Raw genomic sequence first — 7,295 nt, forward strand, 5'->3', positions numbered from 1 at the left:
GGCGATCAACCATGCATCATGCAATCAGAAATCCAAGAGATATTCACTAAGCCTCGGATGCGTGTAGAACAAGAATGGTGTCAGTCACCTTGTTCATGAGTGAGAATGGTGATGGGCAATCATCACCTTCATCATGTTGAAGAACAAGTGATATCTTGGATAAAGAACAAGTGGAATTTGAATGGAAGAACAATAGTAATTGCATTAATACTCGAGGTCCTACTTATAAGAAAATAGTAGCCTAGGGTGTACAGAAATGAGTAAATGACATAAAAATCCTCTTCCGGGCCCACTTGGTGTGTGCTTGGGCTGGCAATGAAGCAATTTCGTGTAGAGACTCTTCTTGGAGTTAAACGCCAGCTTTGGTGCCAGTTTGGGCGTTTAACTCCCATTTGGGTGCCAGTTCCGGCGTTTAACGCTGGAATTTCTTGAGGTGACTTTGAACGCCGGTTTGGGCCATCAAATCTTGGGCAAAGTATGGACTATTATATATTGCTGGAAAGCCCAGGATGTCTACTTTCCAACTCCGTTGAGAGCGCGCCAATTGGGCTTCTGTAGCTCCAGAAAATCTACTTTGAGTGCAGGGAGGTCAGAATCCAACAGCATCTGCAGTCCTTTTGAGTCTCTGGATCAGATTTTTGCTCAGGTCCCTCAATTTCAGCCAGAAAATACCTGAAATCACAGAAAAACACACAAACTCATAGTAAGTCCAGAAAAGTGAATTTTAACTAAAAACTAATAAAAATATACTAAAAACTAACTAGATCATACTAAAAACATACTAAAAACAATGCCAAAAAGTATACAAATTATCCACTCATCACAACACCAAACTTAAATTGTTGCTTGTCCTCAAGCAACTGAAAATCAAATAAGATAAAAAGAGGAGAATATGCAATGAATTCCAAAACATCTGTGAAGATCAGTATAATTAGATGAGCGGGCTTTTACTTTTTGCCTCTGAATAGTTTTGGCATCTCACTCTATCCCTTGTAATTCAGAATGATTGGCTTCTTTAGGAACTTAGAATCCAGATAGTGTTAATGATTCTCCTAGTAAAGAATGATGATTCTTGAACATAGCTATTTCTTGAGTCTTGGCTGTGGCCCAAAGCACTCTGTCTTCCAGTATTACCACCGGATACATACATGCCACAGACACATAATTGGGTGAACCTTTTCAGATTGTGACTCAGCTTTGCTAAAGTCCCCAATTAGAGGTGTCCAGGGTTCTTAAGCACACTCTTATTTGCCTTGGATCACAACTTTATTTCTTTCTTTTTCTTTCTTTTTTTTTTCTTTTCTTTTTTTTCGGTTTTTTTTTTCGTTTTTTTGAAATACTTTTTCTTGCTTCAAGAATCATTTTATTGATTTTTCAGATCCTCAGTAACATGTCTCCTTTTTCATCATTCTTTCAAGAGCCAACATTCATGAACCACAAATTCAAAAGACATATGCACTGTTTAAGCATACATTCAGAGAACAAAAATATTGCCACCACATCAAAATAATTAAACTATTATAAAATTCAAAATTCATGCAATGCTTTCTTTTATCAATTAGGCACGTTTTTATTGAAGAAAGGTGATGGATTCATAGGACATTCATAACTTTAAGGCATAGACACTAAGACACTAATGATCACAAGACATACACATGGATAACCATAAGCATAAAAATTCGAAAAACAGAAGAACAAATAACAAGGAAATCAAAGAACGGGTCCACCTTAGTGATGGCGGCTCTTTCTTGCTCTTGAAGAGCCTATGGAGTGCTTGAGCTCCTCAATGTCTCTTCCTTGTCTTTGTTGCTCCTCCCTCATGATTCTTTGATCTTCTCTAATTTCATGAAGGATGATGGAGTGTTCTTGATGCTCCACCCTCAGTTGTCCCATGTTGGAACTTAGTTCTCCTAGGGAGGTGTTTAGTTGCTCCCAATAGTTTTGTGGAGGAAAATTCATCCCTTGAGGAATCTCAGGGATCTCATGATGAGTGAGATCTCTTGTGTACTCCATCCTTTTCTTGGTGATGGGCTTGTCCTCATCAATGGGGACGTCTCCCTCTATGTCAACTCCAACTGAATAACAGAGGTGACAAATGAGATGAGGAAAGGCTAACCTTGCCAAGGTGGAGGTCTTGTCCGCCACCTTATAGAGTTCTTGGGCTATAACCTCATGAACCTCTATTTCTTCTCCAATCATGATACTATGGATCATGATGGCCCGGTCTATGGTAACTTCGGACCGGTTGCTAGTGGGGATGATTGAGCGTTGTATGAACTCTAACCATCCTCTAGCCACGGGCTTGAGGTCATGCCTTCTCAATTGGACCGGCTTTCCTCTTGAATCTTGCTTCCATTGTGCGCCCTCTTCACATATGGTTGTGAGGACTTGGTCCAACCTTTGATCAAAGTTGACCCTTCTAGTGTAAGGATGCTCATCTCCTTGCATCATAGGCAAGTTGAACGCCACCCTCACACTCTCCGGACTAAAATCCAAGTATTTCCCCCGAACCATAGTGAGATAATTCTTTGGATTCGGGTTCACACTTTGGTCATGGTTCTTTGTGATCCATGCATTGGCATAGAACTCTTGAACCATCAAGATTCCGACTTGTTGAATGGGGTTGGTAAGAACTTCCCAACCTCTTCTTCGGATCTCATGGCGGATTTCCGGATATTCACCCTTTTTGAGTGAAAAGGGGACCTCGGGGATCACCTTCTTCAAGGCCACAACTTCATAGAAGTGGTCTTGATGCACCCTTGAGAGGAATCTATCCATCTCCCATGACTCGGAGGTGGAAGCTTTTGCCTTCCCTTTCCTCTTTTTAGAGGTTTCTCCGGCCTTGGATGCCATAAATGGTTATGAAAAAGCAACGCTTTTACCACACCAAACTTAAAATGTTTGCTCGTCCTCGAGCAAAAGAAGAAAGAAGAGAGTAGAAGAAGAAGAAATGAGGAAGAGGGGGAAGGTGGTGTGTTCGGCCAAGAAGGGAAAGAAGGGGTGTTTAGGTTGTGTGAAAATGAAGGGTTGAAGAAGGGTATATATAGGAGAGAGGGGGGTAATGGTTCGGCCATGATGGGTGGGTTTGGGAGGGAAAGTGGTTTGAATTTGAAGGGTGAGGTTGGTGGGGATTTATGAAGGATGGATGTGAGTGGTGAAGAGAAAGATGGATTTGATAGGTGAAGGGTTTTTGGGAAGAGGTATTGAGGTGATTGGTGAGTGGGGAAGAAGAGAGAGAGTGATGGTGGGGTCCTGTGGGGTCCACAGATCCTGTGGTGTCAAGGAAAAGTCATCCCTGCACCAAATAGCATCAAAATCCACGTTTTGAGCTATTTCTGGCGTTAAACGCCGGGCTGGTGCCCATTCCTGGCGTTTAACGCCAGGTTGTTGCCCTTTTCTGGCGTTAACGCCAGTCTGGTGCCCCTTTCTGGCGTTAAACGCCCAGAATGGTGCCAGACTGGGCGTTAAACGCCCAACTGCTAGGCTTACTGGCGTTTAAACGCCAGCAGCTTCTTCCTCCAGGGTGTGCTGTTTTTCTTCCTGTTTTTCATTCTGTTTTTGCTTTTTTCATTGTTTTTGTGACTTCTTATGATCATCAACCTACAAAAAAAGATAAAATAACAAAAGAAAATAGTTAACTATAAAACATTGGGTTGCCTCCCAACAAGCGCTTCTTTAATGTCATTAGCTTGACAGAGGACTCTCATGGAGCCTCAGAAATGCTCAGAACCGTGTTGGAACCTCCCAACACCAAACTTAGAGTTTGAATGTGGGGGTTCAACACCAAGCTTAGAGTTTGGTTGTGGCCTCCCAACACCAAACTTAGAGTTTGACTGTGGGGGCTCTGCTTGGCTCTGTTTTGAGAGAAGCTCTTCATGCTTCCTCTCCATGATGATAGAGGGATATCCTTGGGCCTTAAACACCAAGGATTCTCCATTCACTTGAATGATCAACTCTCCTCTATCAACATCAATCACAGCCTTTGCTGTGGCTAGGAAGGGTCTGCCAAGGATGATGGATTCATCCATGCACTTCCCAGTCTCTAGGACTATGAAATCAGTAGGGATGTGATGGTTTTCAATCTTCACCAAAACATTCTCTACAAGTCCATGAGCTTGTTTTCTTGAGTTGTCTGCCATCTCTAATGAGATTCTTGCAGCTTGCACCTCAAAGATCCCTAATTTCTCCATTACAGAGAGGGCATGAGGTTTACACTTGACCCTAAGTCACACAAGGCCTTCTTGAAGGTCATGGTGCCTATGGTACAAGGTATAGAAAACTTCCCAGGATCTTGCCTCTTTTGAGGCAGTTTCTGCCTAGACAAGTCATCCAGTTCTTTGGTGAGCAAGGGAGGTTCATCCTCCCAAGTCTCATTTCCAAATAACTTGTCATTTAGCTTCATGATTGCTCCAAGGTATTTAGCAACTTGCTCTTCAGTGACATACTCGTCCTCTTCAGAGGAAGAATACTCATCAGAGCTCATGAATGGCAGAAGTAAGTCCAATGGAATCTCTATGGTCTCATTTTGAGCCTCAGATTCCCATTGGAACTCAGAGGAGATTGGTACACGCCCACTGAGGTCTTCCTCAGTGGCGTCTTCCTCCTCTCTTTCCTCTCCACATTCGGCCATGGTTATGGCTTTGCACTCTCCTTTTGGATTTTCTTCTGTATTACTTGGGAGAGTACTAGGAGGGAGTTCAGTAATTTTCTTGCTCAGCTGACCCACTTGTCCTTCCAAATTTCTGATGGAGGACCTTGTTTCATTCATGAAACTTTGAGTGGTCTTTATTAGATCAGAGACCATTGTTGCTAAGTCAGAAGTATTCTGCTTAGAACTCTCTGTCTGTTGCTGAGAAGATGATGGAAAAGGCTTGCCATTGCTAAACCTGTTTCTTCCACCATTATTATTATTGAAACCTTGTTGAGGTCTCTCTTGATTCTTCCATGAGAAATTTGGGTGATTTCTCCATGAAGAATTATAGGTGTTTCCATAGGGTTCTCCTAGGTAATTCACCTCTTCCATTGAAGGGTTCTCAGGATCATAAGCTTCTTTCTCAGATGAAGCTTCCTTAGTACTGCCATGTGCATTTTGCATTCCAGACAGACTTTGAGAAATCAAATTGACTTGTTGAGTCAATATCTTGTTCTGAGCCAATATGACGTTCAGAGTGTCAATCTCAAGAACTCCTTTCTTCTGACTAGTCCCATTGTTCACAGGATTTCTTTCAGAAGTATACATAAATTGGTTATTTGCAACCATTTCAATCAATTCTTGAGCTTCTGCAGGCGTCTTCTTCAGATGAAGAGATCCTCCAGCAGAGCTATCCAAGGACATCTTAGATAGTTCAGAGAGACCATTATAGAAAATACCTATGATGCTCCATTCAGAAAGCATGTCTGAAGGACATCTTCTGATTAATTGTTTGTATCTTTCCCAAGCTTCATAGAGGGATTCTCCATCCTTCTGTCTGAAGGTTTGGACTTCCACTCTAAGCTTACTCCATCTTTGTGGTGGAAAGAACTTTGCCAAGAAGGCATTGACTAGCTTTTCCCAAGAGTCCAGGCTTTCTTTGGGTTGAGAATCCAACCATATTCTAGCTCTGTCTCTTACAGCAAAAGGGAATAGCATCAGTCTATAGACCTCAGGGTTAACCCCATTAGTCTTGACTGTGTCACAGATTTGCAAGAATTCAGCTAAAAACTGATGAGGATCTTCCATTGGAAGTCCATGGAACTTGCAATTCTGTTGCATTAGAGAAACTAATTGAGGCTTAAGCTCAAAGTTGTTTGCTCCAATGGCAGGGATAGAGATGCTTCTCCCATAGAAATCAGGAGTAGGTGCAGTGAAGTCACCCAGCACCTTCCTTGCATTGTTGACATTGTTGTTATTTTCGGCTGCCATGTGTTCTTCTTCCTTGAAGAGTTCGGTCAGGTCCTCTAAAGAGAGTTGTGCTTTGGCTTCTCTTAGTTTTCTCTTCAGGGTCCTCTCAGGTTCAGGATCAGCTTCAACAAGAATGCCTTTGTCTCTGCTCCTGCTCATATGAAATAGGAGAGAAAAAGAAAATGTGGAATCCTCTATGTCACAGTATAGAGATTCCTTGAAGTGTCAGAGGAACAAAGAAATAGAAAGAAGAAGGAGAAGAAGAATTCGAACTTTAATTAGATAAGGTTCGAATTGTGCATTTAGAAGGAGTGGTACTCCATAAATAGAAGGATGTGAGAAGGAGGGAAGAGAATTTTCGAAAATTCAATCAAAAAGATGTTGATAATTTTCGAAAATTGAAGTTGGAAAAGAAATCAAGTGATTTTTGAAAAAGATTTTGAAATTAGAAATTAAAAAGATTTGATTGAAAACTATTTTGAAAAAGATGAGGTTAAAAAGATTTGATTGAAAAGTTATTGTTTTAAAAAGATGTGATTGAGAAGTTATGATTTGAAAACAATTTGAAAAGATATGATTTGAAAACAATTTGAAAAGATATGATTTTAAAAATTAATGACTTGCCTAACAAGAAAAGATATGATTCAAACATAAAACCTTCCTCAACAGAAAAGGCAAAAAATGTTCAATCAAATCATTGATTGTTAGTAAGTATCTTTGAAAAAGGAAAGAAATTGATTTTGAAAACATTTGATTGAAAAGATATGATTTGAAAAAGATTTGATTTTGAAAAACTTTGAAAACTTGAAAAAAATTGATTTTGAAAACAAAATCTTCCCCCTAGCACCATCCTGGCGTTAAACGCCCAGAATGGTATACATTCTGGCGTTTAACGCCCAAAATGCACCCTTTTTGGGCGTTAAACGCCCAACCAGGTGCCCTGGCTGGCGTTTAAACGCCAGTCTGCCTTCTTCACTGGGCATTTTTGAATGCTCAGCTTTTTCTGTATAATTCCTCTGCAGTATGTTCTGAATCTTTAATTCTTTGTATCATTGACTTGAAAAGACACAAATTAAAAATATTTTTGGATTTTTAATAATCAAAATGCAACAAGAATCAAATAACAATGCATGCAAGACACCAAACTTAGCAGTTTGTGTACTACTGACACTAACAATATGAGAATGCATATGAGACACACAAAATACTTCAAGTCAATAGAATTCAAAGATTAGAACACAAAAATCATCAAGAATTACTTGAGGATCCTTAAGACACATGAATGAATGCATGCAATTGACACCAAACTTAAGATGAGACACTAGACTTAAGCAAGAAACAGCAAATAAATTTTTTTTTGTTTTGTGTTTTTTTTTTCGAAAATTAAGTGGAAAAAGGTATCAAAATTCTTAAT

The 7,295-nt window shown here is 40.2% G+C and overlaps 1 non-coding gene across 1 annotated transcript; it reads left to right on the plus strand.

Annotated features, from left to right (window-relative positions):
• The first annotated feature begins 5,389 nt into the window (after positions 1–5,389).
• LOC130984073 (small nucleolar RNA R71) lies at positions 5,390–5,497 on the plus strand. The gene has a single exon (XR_009088031.1). It is a non-coding gene; the product is annotated as a small nucleolar RNA R71 (small nucleolar RNA).
• Positions 5,498–7,295: the final 1,798 nt, after the last annotated feature.

The sequence above is a fragment of the Arachis stenosperma genome, chromosome 5, assembly GCF_014773155.1.
Source record: "Arachis stenosperma cultivar V10309 chromosome 5, arast.V10309.gnm1.PFL2, whole genome shotgun sequence".
NCBI lineage: Eukaryota > Viridiplantae > Streptophyta > Magnoliopsida > Fabales > Fabaceae > Arachis > Arachis stenosperma.